The sequence below is a fragment of the Falco cherrug genome, chromosome 2 (genome assembly GCF_023634085.1).
Source record: "Falco cherrug isolate bFalChe1 chromosome 2, bFalChe1.pri, whole genome shotgun sequence".
Classification (NCBI taxonomy): Eukaryota; Metazoa; Chordata; class Aves; order Falconiformes; family Falconidae; genus Falco; species Falco cherrug.
The window spans coordinates 9,022,346-9,035,499 of record NC_073698.1 but is presented as its reverse complement, the minus strand read 5'-3'; the positions used below and the strand labels follow the sequence as shown (position 1 = coordinate 9,035,499).

Sequence of the window (13,154 nt, the reverse complement as noted above, 5' to 3'; positions counted from 1 at the left end):
CCCCACTTTTCACAGGAATGCTAAATAAAATGCCTTGAAGATGAAGTGCCTGCGTTGCTGTCACGCTGCCAATTCTCCTGCTCTGTGCAGATTCATATGGTAACAGGAGCCAAGGTCAGGGAAGCATTAGTCAGTCTGAATTTGGCAAACGGGGATGTCAGTGTCTGATAGCCCTGGCTCGCAGATTAGATTAGCGTGAAATGCCCTGCCTAGGTTATCCTTGAAAATCACTTCAGCTACTGCAGGAGGCGGCTGTTCATTGCATTAGCAGGGTTGAGAGCAGGACGGTTACTTTCAACAAACATTTGCTTTGCCAGTCTGGATTTTCCAGGCTGTTGGTGTTGGTTTAAGCCTATATGATTTGATTGTAAATACCCCCAGCCTTTTTAATGGGGTGCTACAAATCTGTTCATATTTAAGCTACGGTTCTTTTATCTCTTTCCTTTTTCCTTTTCTTTCAATCATGTCCGAGGGGTGTTCACTGACAGGCCACTTTCAATGGTGGTTCCTTCCCTGTGGAGGTCTTGTTAGACCTGTGCAAGGGTGCGGGGTTTTGTACAGTGAATTCCTGCAGAAAGACCGTGATTTAACCCCTGCCAAGCCTGCACATCCATGGGGTGCCAAGCAGCACTGAATACTACCTCAGCAAAGCGGGGCATCCACATCAGTGTAAATTTTTAATGGACAACCCCTACGACAAGCAAGACTAATGAGCTTGTATGCAACGTCCTCTGCCCAATGTGCCCCCAGTTTTGGAGCAGGCAAGTCGGCCCCAGCTGCCAGACACCATGCTCCACTGCTCCAGGCCATGGGTGGCAGCTGGCGAGTTCATCCTTCACTGCTGGGTTAGAGAAAACATCTGGGATGACAACAGGTAACCTCGTTCCTGTAACAGGAGACAAGCAGGTCAGATCTATGACGCTTGTTTTGATCACATCAAGAATGTCCTTTGCATATCTAATCTATTTATTTTTAAAATATTTTCTTGATAGAAAGGCAAACATTAAGAATGAAGAAGAAAATGCCAAGTGGGTTCTCAATGCTGTTTGCCAGTCACCTTTAGTCTGCTGTCACTTGTAGTCTAGAGCAAAGGCGAGTCTTTTGAAGCACTACTGATATTATTAGAAACCTAAATATTTGCACTGCCTCTCCTTGTCTCCATCAGTTTCACACAAGACACCAGCTTTTCTGTTAGCAGTCCTGAAGGCTGAAGTCCTTGATCCATGCTGTGCTCACCAGCAGGCTGGGATGCAAAGAGATGGGGAGACAATATGGATCTAAGTCACCTCTACTTTCCTGCCCCTTTGCATAAAGTGTTGCAGTTAAATGGGTGCTCAAGTCGTGGTGGTTATGGTAGGACTGTAATGCCTTGCAGTGATGCAGCCCTTCCCATGCACTCGCCCTTAGGGCAAGTCCTCATCCCTTCTGCAACCGTGGAAAAGCACAAAGTGAAATATCAAGATCAGGCCAGCGTCAGTATTAACAGAACTTGGGGAAAATGCCATTAAACTCAGTCTAGAGCATTTTTCATTTAATTCTGTGAGAGCCTGACAATAAATATTTGTATTCCTTCTACTCTACATACCCCGACTATCATTCAGTAAATTTCATATGGTACAGGAGTGTGAAACAGTCATCCCCAAAAGTAAATATCTTCCAGCTTCACGGTCATTTGACAGAGGTCTGTTTTGCTCTATACAGGCAAATCAGCTTCCAAAAAGCCACATGTTTCTGGAAGGACAATATTAACAAAATTGAAGTGCGTGTGAGGCAAAGCCAAGACGAAGGCAGGAACGCACTCAGATGTCAGTAAACACTCCCTTTTCTTTAGCCGCTACCGCTCCCTTGCCCCTTTTTTTACTGGCACAGGGTAAAAAAAAAAAAAAATCCTGATAAAGCCACAAATGACAGAAGGCAAATTTAATTTTTGCAGTGAAACCAGTGTGAAACAGCATTGGGCTGAATTAAAGCCATACAAACTGGGGATCAATCAAACAGTTTGTGCAGAAGCATCCCAGGACAGCCGTGCCGTTGCTGAAGTCTGCGATGGAAGCAGGGCCAGGAGTCACATGGAGATGAGTCCTTGCAAAGAGTCATCTCTCATATAATCAAAATCAAAATACAGTCCAAGATGAGATTGCTGTAAATAAAAGGAAATATTATTAGTTTCAGATGGCATCATAACACTAAGTTTCAGAAGAAATCAAAGCCAACGTGTTGAAGAAAATAACCACCCCTTTTGGCCCATCTTACAGAATGAGGTATTGGCATCAGACAGCCCCTCTGGATATGGAGATGGTTTTTCACATACATGCTCCTTACAAAATCAGGAAAAAACAACCCCAAACCCAAGAAAAGGGGCTTTCTGCCTACCTTCTCCACATTTCTGTTATAGTCTGGTCTCTATACGTTTTACCAGGTGAGGCCATGGGAACCTTTTTTTTTTTTTTTGCCTGATGAATTTTGCTTGTTTCAAACCTGCAAAAGTCACAAATTTCCATCTGAAAAGTCAGTTGTACTGTGCATGGCTACTAGCAGGAATAGAAGCTGGGGCTATCTATGCCTTGATTAATGTTGAAGCAAGAGAGCCAATTTTATGAGAAAATCAAGGGTGGCTTCACTGAACCCAGTAGCATGACTTAGTGGATTCAAGATTTCACCCCAACCATTCCTCCTGCAGTCTACAAACTGAACCTGAAAGTCAGGTGTTTGTCTTTCACTTTTCCATCACCAATAATCTGTGTTTGGACTTTCATAGGCAATTGTGTTTACAACTCATAAACCAGAAACCCACTCTGACACTGAAGTTGTCCCTGCAGAGCTCACAAGAAGAAGAAGCACTGCAAGTTCATTTTAGTTAATCAAGTCGGTTGGTAAAGTCCTGTATATAGGCAGGAGTTCACTCTGCTGCATAAGCAAGGGCCAGACATGTTTACATGTTTCCATAGTCACTTAACAGCCGCCACATACAAAATCTCCAAGTTTCGCATGCTTTCAGGTGAGCAGAATTCCACCTGGATGCTAGCCTTCATTTTGCTCCCATTAAGACTGTTAGCTGTAGCTGATGTCTTGGGTTCACCAGAAAAGTAGCTACACGTCATTTGCTCAGACACTCAGTATTACATTTTTGCTCAGTTTCCGCTGTTTGTTTGGCTGGTTCAGTTTCTATCTGTACCTTTAATTCTCATGAACATTGTAAGGTAGTCCATTCACATTTCTAAAGTGGTGGGTTCTTCTTTGCCTTGCCTTGGTCTGTGTGTGACAAATGCCTGTTTATGAGCTGCCATGTGGATTTTTTCTGATGCTTCTTTTATTTCCACAGTTGGGACTGTGATGTCTCTTCCAGGACCCGCAAAAAACCTGCTCAAACATCTTCAGAAACTGTGCAGGTTACGGTTTTTAGTTTTATTAATTCTTTTGCTGTGGGCAGAGGTTGTTGAATTCTCAGAGATGAGAGTAGCAAAACTAACTGAAAACGTGTAATGCTTCATCAGGAGCACAGGGGCTGCTCTAGTGGGTTAATTTTTTATTTATTTTTTTTATGGCTGTGGTCTCTTCTAAGACTTGCATACCCTTTCTGAGGGGCTTCCTCTGTCCATCTGGGGTGCCTCAGCACTGCAGTGGTCCAACCATTTTTCTCTGGCAGTGAGGTGACAGCTGAAACCATGGCTTCTGCCTGGAGGGTCTCAGGAGAACATTTACACTGGTTGTACCCCTGCTTCATAGTGGTGTGTCACTGGTGTCCAAGATGGTTAAGGCCAGAGCCTTAGCCAACAAGCGATAACTCAGCTGTGCACCTCTCAGCATCAGTGCAAATCACATTGTGGACAGCAATGGCTCAGATGAACCCAAGCAAGACTAAAGGGATGCTGATTAAAAAGGTGGGATGCTTTAAAGAGCTCACTTTGACATTGACCTCACATCACTCTATAGCAGATGTCTCCTTGCTGTCCCCATGCTGAAGAAACATGAGTCCTTTTCAGAACTCGCAGGACAGCACTCTCTAAAAGCACCTTATTTCATCTCTGGCAAGCTAAGAAATTCCCTTATTTCCTTCTGGATGAGGCCTCAGTGACCCATGCCTTCCTGACCTCCCATTTGACTCGCTGTGATTCCCTATTTGAATCTGGATATGAGGACAAGGCCAGCTCAGCTTGCCTCCTCCGTGCTTCAGGCTTCCATGGATGTAGATGACTCCACTGGCTCCCAGGCAGCTTCTGGTGCCAGTCATCTAGCCCATTTCGGTTTCCTGAGGTTGTGATGCTATCTCAGGAATAACAGAAAGCTAAGATTAAGCTGAAGACAAAACAAGTGTGGGGTTTTTTTTTTCTCCTCGCTGGAGCCTGGCTGTTAGAAGAGATCAGACAAATTCAGTCCCTGAGCACCTTCAGGAAATTAGGTAAACCCTTCCTGCCCAGATGAGCTCTGTCAAAATGTGACTCAGTCTTCATTACTGCAAAAGCAATTGCTCCTGTCTCAGCTGCAAGGTCATCTCGGGATTAAAATATTTGCAGCTTACTTCTGATGAATATTCGCTGTCTGAAGGCAAATGAGGAAGACACTTCATTTTCCTTCAAAACACTCATAGCTTACGCAGATCCAGCTAGTCCTTCCTCTGGGACAACGTCACTTACATAAAGATGAACTTCCTAAATAAAGCTAAAACCAGCTACTAGGGAAAAAACTTGAATTTCCCGAAACACTCGGAAATGAGGGAAATGCCATTAAACAAGTAAAAGAAGGGCATTTAAGTTATTATTCTTTCCAGATCTTGTATTATAATTGCCACTTTTACAATAGCACCTATATAAAGCAATTGAGATAAGAATCCCCCTGAGACAGGCATTGTGAAAAGTCCTTACCGCGAGAGGCAATCCCCATAACAGCAAGGAGGTTGATGTTGAAGAAATTGAAGGATCTTATAGCTGAATGTCCTGTCAGTAAAGCTGGATAACAAACCTTCCTTTCACACTCCGTTCACCTTCAGTGAAGGAGGACAAATTAACCGGCACGGCGTGCCACACTAATGACTTCCAGCATTCGGACTAGGTCACTTTGAATCCATCTGCCGGGGAGACCGCGGGCAGAGGTGACCTGCCTTGCCAGGGCGGAGGGCAGGTGGGATGTAAGCCAGCTCCGAGCCAAAGGCTGCGCGGCCACGTTGGCAGGGTGCCGCGGTTCCGTTCCTCTGCCTGGCTGCTGGGACCGAGGGGAGCGAGCAGAGAGCGGGGGGGAAGGATAATCCTGTAGATAAAAAGAACTGAAAGAGAGAGCGTTCCAGTGACTTCCCTAAGGTCACGCGGAGGCACTGGCTGGGGTGACAACAGGGCACAGTAGTGAAGAGCAACAAGACAAATCTCCTTTTCTGGAGGGCGAGCAACCCAACTTTGTCTGACCTGGGCTTGGAAAACATGTTGTACGGACAAAGCATTCACCTCCTCTTTCTTCGGGCTGTGCTGGCTGCGACGTGGCCAAATTTGTATTTTTCTTCTCAAATTTCTTTGTGATTTTCCCTATTCCGCCACCAGAGCCCAGGGTGAAGTGTTAGATACCAGTGAGGAAGATGAGGGCACACAGAAGGAATGCAAGTGTTGGAGGAAGCCGGGCTGCCAAACAGCATCTGCGTCTACTGCTGAAGGCTGTGTTGGTGCTGACACACGGGGTTATTTCTGCTGTGCTATTACCCGGGTGTCTAATTAAAGACAAGGTTAAAAACACAGCCTGAGATTTAAAGTTGTGAATACTTACTAGCGGAGATTGCAGATTTTGCTTTAGTGTTTAAAAGGTCAGAAGCTTTACAGCTCCTGCTAATCTCCACCGAGATGCATCCCAAACGCCCTCTCAGGCAGCACAAGCCTAGCTTTAGAACACTGGGGCAGCAGAGAAGTATTCCCCTGCCAGGGCTAATCAGAAAAGATTGCACTAATGAGAAACTTACTCAGATTTTTCAGACTTAAAATGCTTGGTAAAAACATTCCACTTTTTTTTTTTTTTTTTTAATATAGGGAATGAAGTGGTTTTTTTATTGCAACCAAGCCAGTGTATTGTTTAATGCATAAAGTGGGGGGATAAATAATATTTTTCCATTAGGCTTTATTTGGCATTCAAAAGAAGTACAAAACCATATTTTAAATCGAGCTACTTATTCATGCCAAAAAGCATGAGTCACACATGATGGTATTCATGGAGAAGCCAGCAAAGCTTGGAGAAATATTTTGGTGTTAGGTTTCTGTTCCATATCCAGAACCAGACAAACCAAAGTGTCTGGAGGGCGAAATTCGAGAATAACAACAGTGGTCAAGATTTTCAAATTCAGGTGCCTAAGAGATAGTTCCATTCCAGGGGACTTTGATAAAAGATAATGTCATTGCTTGAAAATTTGACTCCTGTAAATTTTCCAAAAGCTTAACGGGCACCAGAGGTGTGCACTGCAAAGGCAACTGGGGTGGGATTCAAGTACCCACTTGTAGGTGGCTGCATGTGAACTAGGGACTATGCTCTCGTCATGGCAAATATGGATGGTGCCTACAATAAAGTTACAGTCAGCGGAGTCTGGAAGTGACTCAGTTGACTAACGAGGAGGTGACTCCTGCAGCGTACACCAAATTATGCTGAAGGCTCCACGGTCTGTATTAGCTCAATCTCCGCTGAGTATAAAGGAAGCATAGACACTTAAACTTTACGTACATACTGGCACTTACGTGTTTTAGTGTGTAACTGAATCCCACAGCAGATGTTTCAATACAGACCATCCGTGTAACTGTAGCCAAGCTGTCTCAAACTACGACTAAACCAGTTGTGTCTCAGGGACACCCACTCCACACAGAGGTTACTCCTCTGTGCACACATTCTTCTCCTTGCACATCTGTTCCTTCACAGCAAGGAAACAGAGGTTCTCCAAGTCCCCCTCAACCAAACCTCAGAGGTGAACACCCTCACTCAAAGCAAAATGCCAGAAGACCTTCTAGCTCTGCCCACATGGACGACACGACCCGCTCTCAAGCTGCAAGAACTACCTGACCATGCCTTATGCCTACAGGTCACAGGCTTGAAACCCGAGGTTGAAGTTTGAGTTCCAACCACAGGAAAATGGAGTCAGCACCAACCCTGACAGCCTGGGCTATCTCCTTGGCACTGTGCTGGCCTCAAAGGTATTGAGATTCCTGACCAAAACCATTTTCAATCATGCTGTTTCCGTGAAAGACAGTCTTGGAAACCAAACATACACAAACACTGTCCCACCAGTCTTTGGAGCCTCCCCTGGCACATCTTAGAACTGGCCTGAGCTTCCAAATATTTTTAAGAACTCAAGTTTTGTTTCTTTTTCCTTTTTTTTTCTCCTTTTTTTTTTCTCCATTTATCCACTTTCACAAACTTTTTTCCATAGGAAATCGCAACAGAAGTCTGATCACTGACTCTCGTTACATGGACCTTTAAATCTCTGCAGGGTGACACTGGAAATCAAGGGTTTCTTACGTTCATTAAGCTCCCTGCAATATCTAATATGCGTGTGTACATATACATATTTATATCTAATCTATGTAACAAAGGACAGGAAGAGAGGGAAAATCAACCCCAAATTCCTCATGGCTAAATGTCTGAACGGGTGAGGAATGCTGACAGAGGGGGAGGCGTGTGCCTGCAGCCCAGGGAGAGATTGCAGTGATGCTGCAACTGCACTGAAGCAAGGCTGCCCTGATAACCAGAAACATCCAGAGGACTCAGCATCACGTTTGCTGCAAAGGACATCAACAAATATGTAAAATGATGAATGTGTTCCACAGAGCATACACAAGGTAATGTGTTGGAAAATGAAAGAAAATGAAGGGGGGTGGGGGGATGGGGGATGACAAATGACAGTCAGGGCTCCTCGGCTCTGCGTTTTGCTCTGCCTTTCCTGGGGTCCAGCTTCCTTGGGAGCCAGGGCTGAAGAGCTGAGCACTAAGCGATACGTGCTGCACCGACCTCGTGTGATCCCGCGGGGCTGATCTGCGAAGGCACGGCGTAAAGCCTGGAAATGGTTCCTGGGGAGGGGTGGGCCTCACCACTTGTACGGGACATTTTTATAACCCTGCCCCTTGGACTGGGACTGAGAAAACAACAACCAAGCCGGTCACAAAGGGTGGCGTTGCCAAGTAAGGCAGTTGAAACTAATGATATAAATACACTTTGAACAAGACGTCTTTATCAGGAGAGGAAGTATTAAGAGCTACAGTGACCAGGCAACACGGGAGAAAGGAGGATAAAGAGGGACTGAGATAAGGTTAATGAAGAATGACAAATAGAGCCAAGTGGCTTTTTCCTGTTTAAAAAAATAAAAAATAAAAATTTGTCCCTTCCACTTACGAGCTCAAGGACGGAGAGGGGACTTTCCTCCGCCAAGGAGCTGCACAAAGCGAGCCCCAGCAGCAAAAGGGAACTGGTGCCGCTGAAACCCAAACCCTCGCCCTTACCAACACGGGGTGAAGCCCCAGTCCAGCCACAGGTCATCCTGCTCCCCTTGGGGATAACTGGATTGTTCCCATGGGGCACAGCCTCTCTGGGCACAGGCAGCCCCGGGCAGTCCGGGCACACAGGCAGGGGCACGGCTGCTACTGCCCTCCCCGAAGCCCGGGAAAGCCAGCCACAAGCAGGTCAAGCCCTGCAAAAACAGTTGATTGAATAGATTTCTCATTTTGTTGTTCCAGAAAAGTTCCAAAAAGAATAATGAAGTGAATTGATTAATTAAAGAGCAGGAATCAACCAAAAGCAGAGCAGTACCTCCCGGCTAACACACCCTATTGCACCTACAGCAAGAATTGTTTTCATCTCTCCGTGGTGTGGTTTTAATTTCTAATAACAGCTCCCTACAGCCATTTGCAAGCAAATTTCCCTGCTTGTCAGATGACCTGAACCTCTCCATGGATGACTCCCTTTCTAGTGGATGGAAAATGCAGCAGGCTCAGCAGCAGTGCTGGGAGACCAGGAAGAGCCCATCCCAGTAACTGGCTGGCTCGAACAAAACTAAAGCCAGTGGAAAGAATCCAAATTACTTTCGAGGACGCTGGCTCAGGGCTTTTGAGATTTCGGGCCAAGATGACAGTGCTAGAAGTCATAGAAGCAGAGCAGGTGTGAAGGTCAGGAAGAGATTTATAGGGTAGCACCCACCGCCCAGCCTGCACAGTCACCCCGCAGAGCAGGCTCTGCCTGCCGCCACGCTAGCTTGCTAACGAGTGAGCTTTCGCTGAACAGTGTCAGGACCCTGGGACCAAACACAGGCTTTAATTAATTAACCTGACCCCCTGCACCCACGCTGTAAGTAGCCTTGTCTCCAACCCCGCCTCGGGCTCCATCTCCACCTGCTCCTGAGCAGGCTGCCCAGATGGACCCCGGACCTTGCCTTGTCTGGTGGCCACTGAACAGAGCTGGTCACTGCTGGTGGCCCACCTGGAAAAGCACCCTGTCAGGGATGGCACTGTCTGTGTTGGGAGCCCCCTCAGCTTCCAGCTCGTCCTCCCTCGTGGAGCAGCTTCACTCTGACTGCTCCCAAGCAGGCACTTAAATATCCTATACCTAGCCCACACATGAGGATCCCATGAGCAGCTGATGACAGCTCTTGCAGGCATCCCAAAGTGTTTTCCGTACTCAGCTTCACCAGCCTTCCTGGCTTTGGCAGGCGTGTAACTTTCCTACGAGCAAGGCAGCTGGGCATAGGTTGCTTCACTGCAAGTCAAATCAAGACAGCTGACCTTCAAGAGCACCTTGAAGACGTATCAATGTTCTCCAAAGGAAAAGGGATGCAGTTTCCAGGCCAGGCCATGCAATACTCCAGCCAATTTCAAGTTCTGAAGAAAGGGGTTAAGTGAAAACCTGGGTTTACATATAGATATAATGAGGTTAAAAACCGAGTGTTACATCATGGTGAGTTGTATGTTGTGTATAAACTAAAAAAAATAAAATATCCAAAACCCAGCTTAATATACACACATCCATACATTTTTGTGGTTTCTTCTAGCTCATCTCAGCCAACAGGACCTGGATATTCTTACCATTCAGTCTCAAATTCAGATTTGGGAGCTTTGATATGCCATTTATAACCTAATTTATCCAGCAATAAGGTAAGGTTGCAATGGCCCATTTCTCAGGACTGCTCTCAGCCTTAGCACATTACTGTTTACAAAATACGTGTGCAACACAGATTGATATTCGCTTGGTATAACATGCAGGTAGATCATCACCTGAAAAGCATATCTGAGTAGCAAAGCATTATTAATGATAACTTGTATTTTGATAAGGCTGACAAAATTTGAGAAAGGGCTAGGGGCGATGAAAAGATGGATGGGAAACTCTTAGTAGCTGTTTTTTCTCACAGGAAGATTTACGATCTCTCGCAGGAGCTGCAGAGGGACTTCCTAGCTCTTACCTCCAGAAAATGAAACACATTCCACTGAAAAGTGGTGGTAGCTAAGAATATCTGAAAGGAAATATTCCACATAGCTTCCTTTGTGTCTCCACATGGAGCCTCTTTGACCTCGAAAAGCCAGTCCGTCTCATCACTTCCATCCCATGCAGATATAAACATTTGTTGCTACTTCGTGTCATTGGTGTATACACCGAGATGCACCTTCAAAACAACTCATTCTTTACAAGCTGAGATGTGCAGCCCAGGCAGGTCTGTGCCTTACCACACAACCTACCACATCACTCAGGATACCTAGGGGTAATTTGTTCCAATAACATTTAAAGCACTCTTTTTAACAATATCTTCATTTCGTGTTTTAATAAAAAAGGCAGACCTAGGCTACAGCGGAACAATTCCCTGCATGAAATACCTTCTGAACTCCAGAAAAACGTGTTTCAATAGACTTCCCTTGCATAACATCTAACAAGATTTTCAAATGTACAGATGCTGTCCAGTTGCCATCACTTTGCTGGCAGCTGCTTCACAGACCTTTTCTACAGGAAAAATAAGCTATCAAAAAACGAAAACACAAGAAAAATATGGTCAAAATAATATTATTTGGTAGAAGTACCATCTGCTCATTTAAAAGCAGCAAGTGTTTAATATCCTGTAGTCACTCTTGTTTTTCAGGCTTTTTATGGTTCTGAAATATTTGCAGGACAAAGGTCCTGGAAGTCCCAGGCAAGGGAAGAGATCCACCGCTGTAAAAACAAACCCAGAACCAACCAGCTCATTGATGAGATCAGCAAAGAAATGTCATTTACTCCACTGTGTCCAATGCAGTGCATGCTTAGAGCTGCCTCCTTGCTCATCAAAACACCCTCCTTTTGGAACCACCCCTCCTCAGAGAGAAGAAGGGGAATTAGCTAAAAATCCATGCAAAAAAATTGGAAAATACTAACTTGTCTCACTTCATGCTGTGCAAGGATTTCACTGGAAGGAAAGCAGAGGGACTCCATAGATCTGAACATGTGCAAGTGCTTCTTTGTGGACCCAAAGGTTTTAGGGAAGCTAAACCAGGCTTATTATTGAATTTCTTTTTGTATGCTGTAAATTACTAAAGAGAGGTCCCAGATTTCAAAATCTGGCCTGAATTTCAACCTCCCAAAGAGCTAGGCTGATTGACTCTGTGGTTATAGTTCAACTGCTGTCACGGAGCCAGTTGCAAAACTGGCATGTGGTTCCAGCTCAGATTTTGATTATTTTTGGACCAAGAGCTGATTGTGTCTGGATCTGGGATTTTACATTATGTGTCTATTAAATAACATTTTGCAAATGCTCAGCCCAGAAGAAGAGAGTACATTCCAAGTGGCATAAACTGTTTTAAAACAAAACTGTTTTCTAAGCCTCAGGTTCCCATATTCTGCATCATTAGGACCTGAGAAGCACTGAGAGCTGCTTGCAGCCAACAGCTCAAGCATCACCCTTGATGGAGCAGTCCCAGACCCCATCTGAGTCTTCTTCTCCCTCCGCCACCCTGCAAAACCTGAGCCTTCACGAGCAAATCCAGCATAGGTGTCCCAAGGATGCAGACAGGCCTCCCAAACTGGCCACATCATGCCTCTAATGGCAAAAGGACCATGGGATTGTGACCGTCCCTGTGCAGTCGCACCACGGGGCTGTGACCAAGCTAATGCTTTCAGCCTTGGTGCAAATGCCCAGCCCTGCCATTCTTCATCATGCCAACCATGCTCCAAAAGCTGAGCCTTAACAAGGGACTTTCCCGGCTCAAAACCCTCTGAGCAAAGCTAACCTCATAGCAACAAGCTCTGGGTGCAAGTGATGGAAAGAGGGAAAGTGGGAAATCTGGTGACGTTCCAGGCTCAGCACCTTTTTGGCTGAACTGTGTGTGATGATGGGTGGATGAGGGGAATAACAGACCTGTGGGTTTTAATTAAGCAATGAAAACCCCTGTTCTTTGATCAAAGCAATAGAAAAGCCTCCGCATGGCATTTATGTATCTCTAGGTTAATCTGTCTTAAGGGTCTGAAAAACACATTGCACCTGCAGTAATTTTTACTGTTTCTGGCCATGTGAGTTTTGTCACTACACATGTCTGGAGCTCTTGAAAATACATTCAATAAGCATGAACTAATCCTCGCACCAGCCCAGTGAGTGAGCATGGGGGAACATCCCACAAAATGGCTCAAGGACAGGGTGGGTGACTGTACTTTGCATTCTCCGCATATTCAACAAAATGAGGATTTGGGGGCTACCTACACTCTGTGGCTGCCTCATATCACCTGGGCCATTTATAAGGCAAAAGACATAAATCAGTACACGGTGTTGCCCCAGAGAAGGGTCACAGAGGCACGGACAAGAAAAAGCAGTGTCTCAAGAGAAGCTCAAGAGAAGAAACCTGTCTCCTGCCTTACAGAGCCATGTGTATCACTTGTCCCCGCTCCCTCTTACCACTAATGAAGTCAGCGATCTGAGTGAATTATGATTCATATCTTACCTACAGTGACTGTCAGAGTTTAAGCAGCCTTTTAAAAATGGATTTCCTTGAAATACTGATACATACAAATGTTACTCAATAAAGATCACTCTTCTAAAATTATTACCCCTATTAATTACAATACGATTTCTTTCTCTTCCCCTCCTCCTGCTTGCTATAAAATGCTAACAGAGCTATGAGACAGTGAAGTGCTGTGGGACTCTGGATTGCAAACCATCAACACAGCTGCAGATTCATTTCCAGTTGCAGATGCTT

General features: G+C 45.3%; 1 long non-coding RNA gene across 2 annotated transcripts; it reads right to left on the bottom strand.

Moving 5' to 3' along the window:
* Positions 1 to 1,905: 1,905 nt before the first annotated feature.
* Positions 1,906 to 11,500, bottom strand: LOC114014610 (uncharacterized). 2 transcript variants are annotated; one of them, XR_003558180.2, is made up of 2 exons: positions 11,344 to 11,500; positions 1,906 to 2,140 (listed from the first exon to the last, which is right to left on the bottom strand). It is a non-coding gene; the product is annotated as an uncharacterized LOC114014610 (long non-coding RNA). The 2 variants fall into 2 exon arrangements; XR_003558179.2 differs by lacking the exon at positions 11,344 to 11,500 and adding an exon at positions 4,863 to 5,084.
* Positions 11,501 to 13,154: the final 1,654 nt, after the last annotated feature.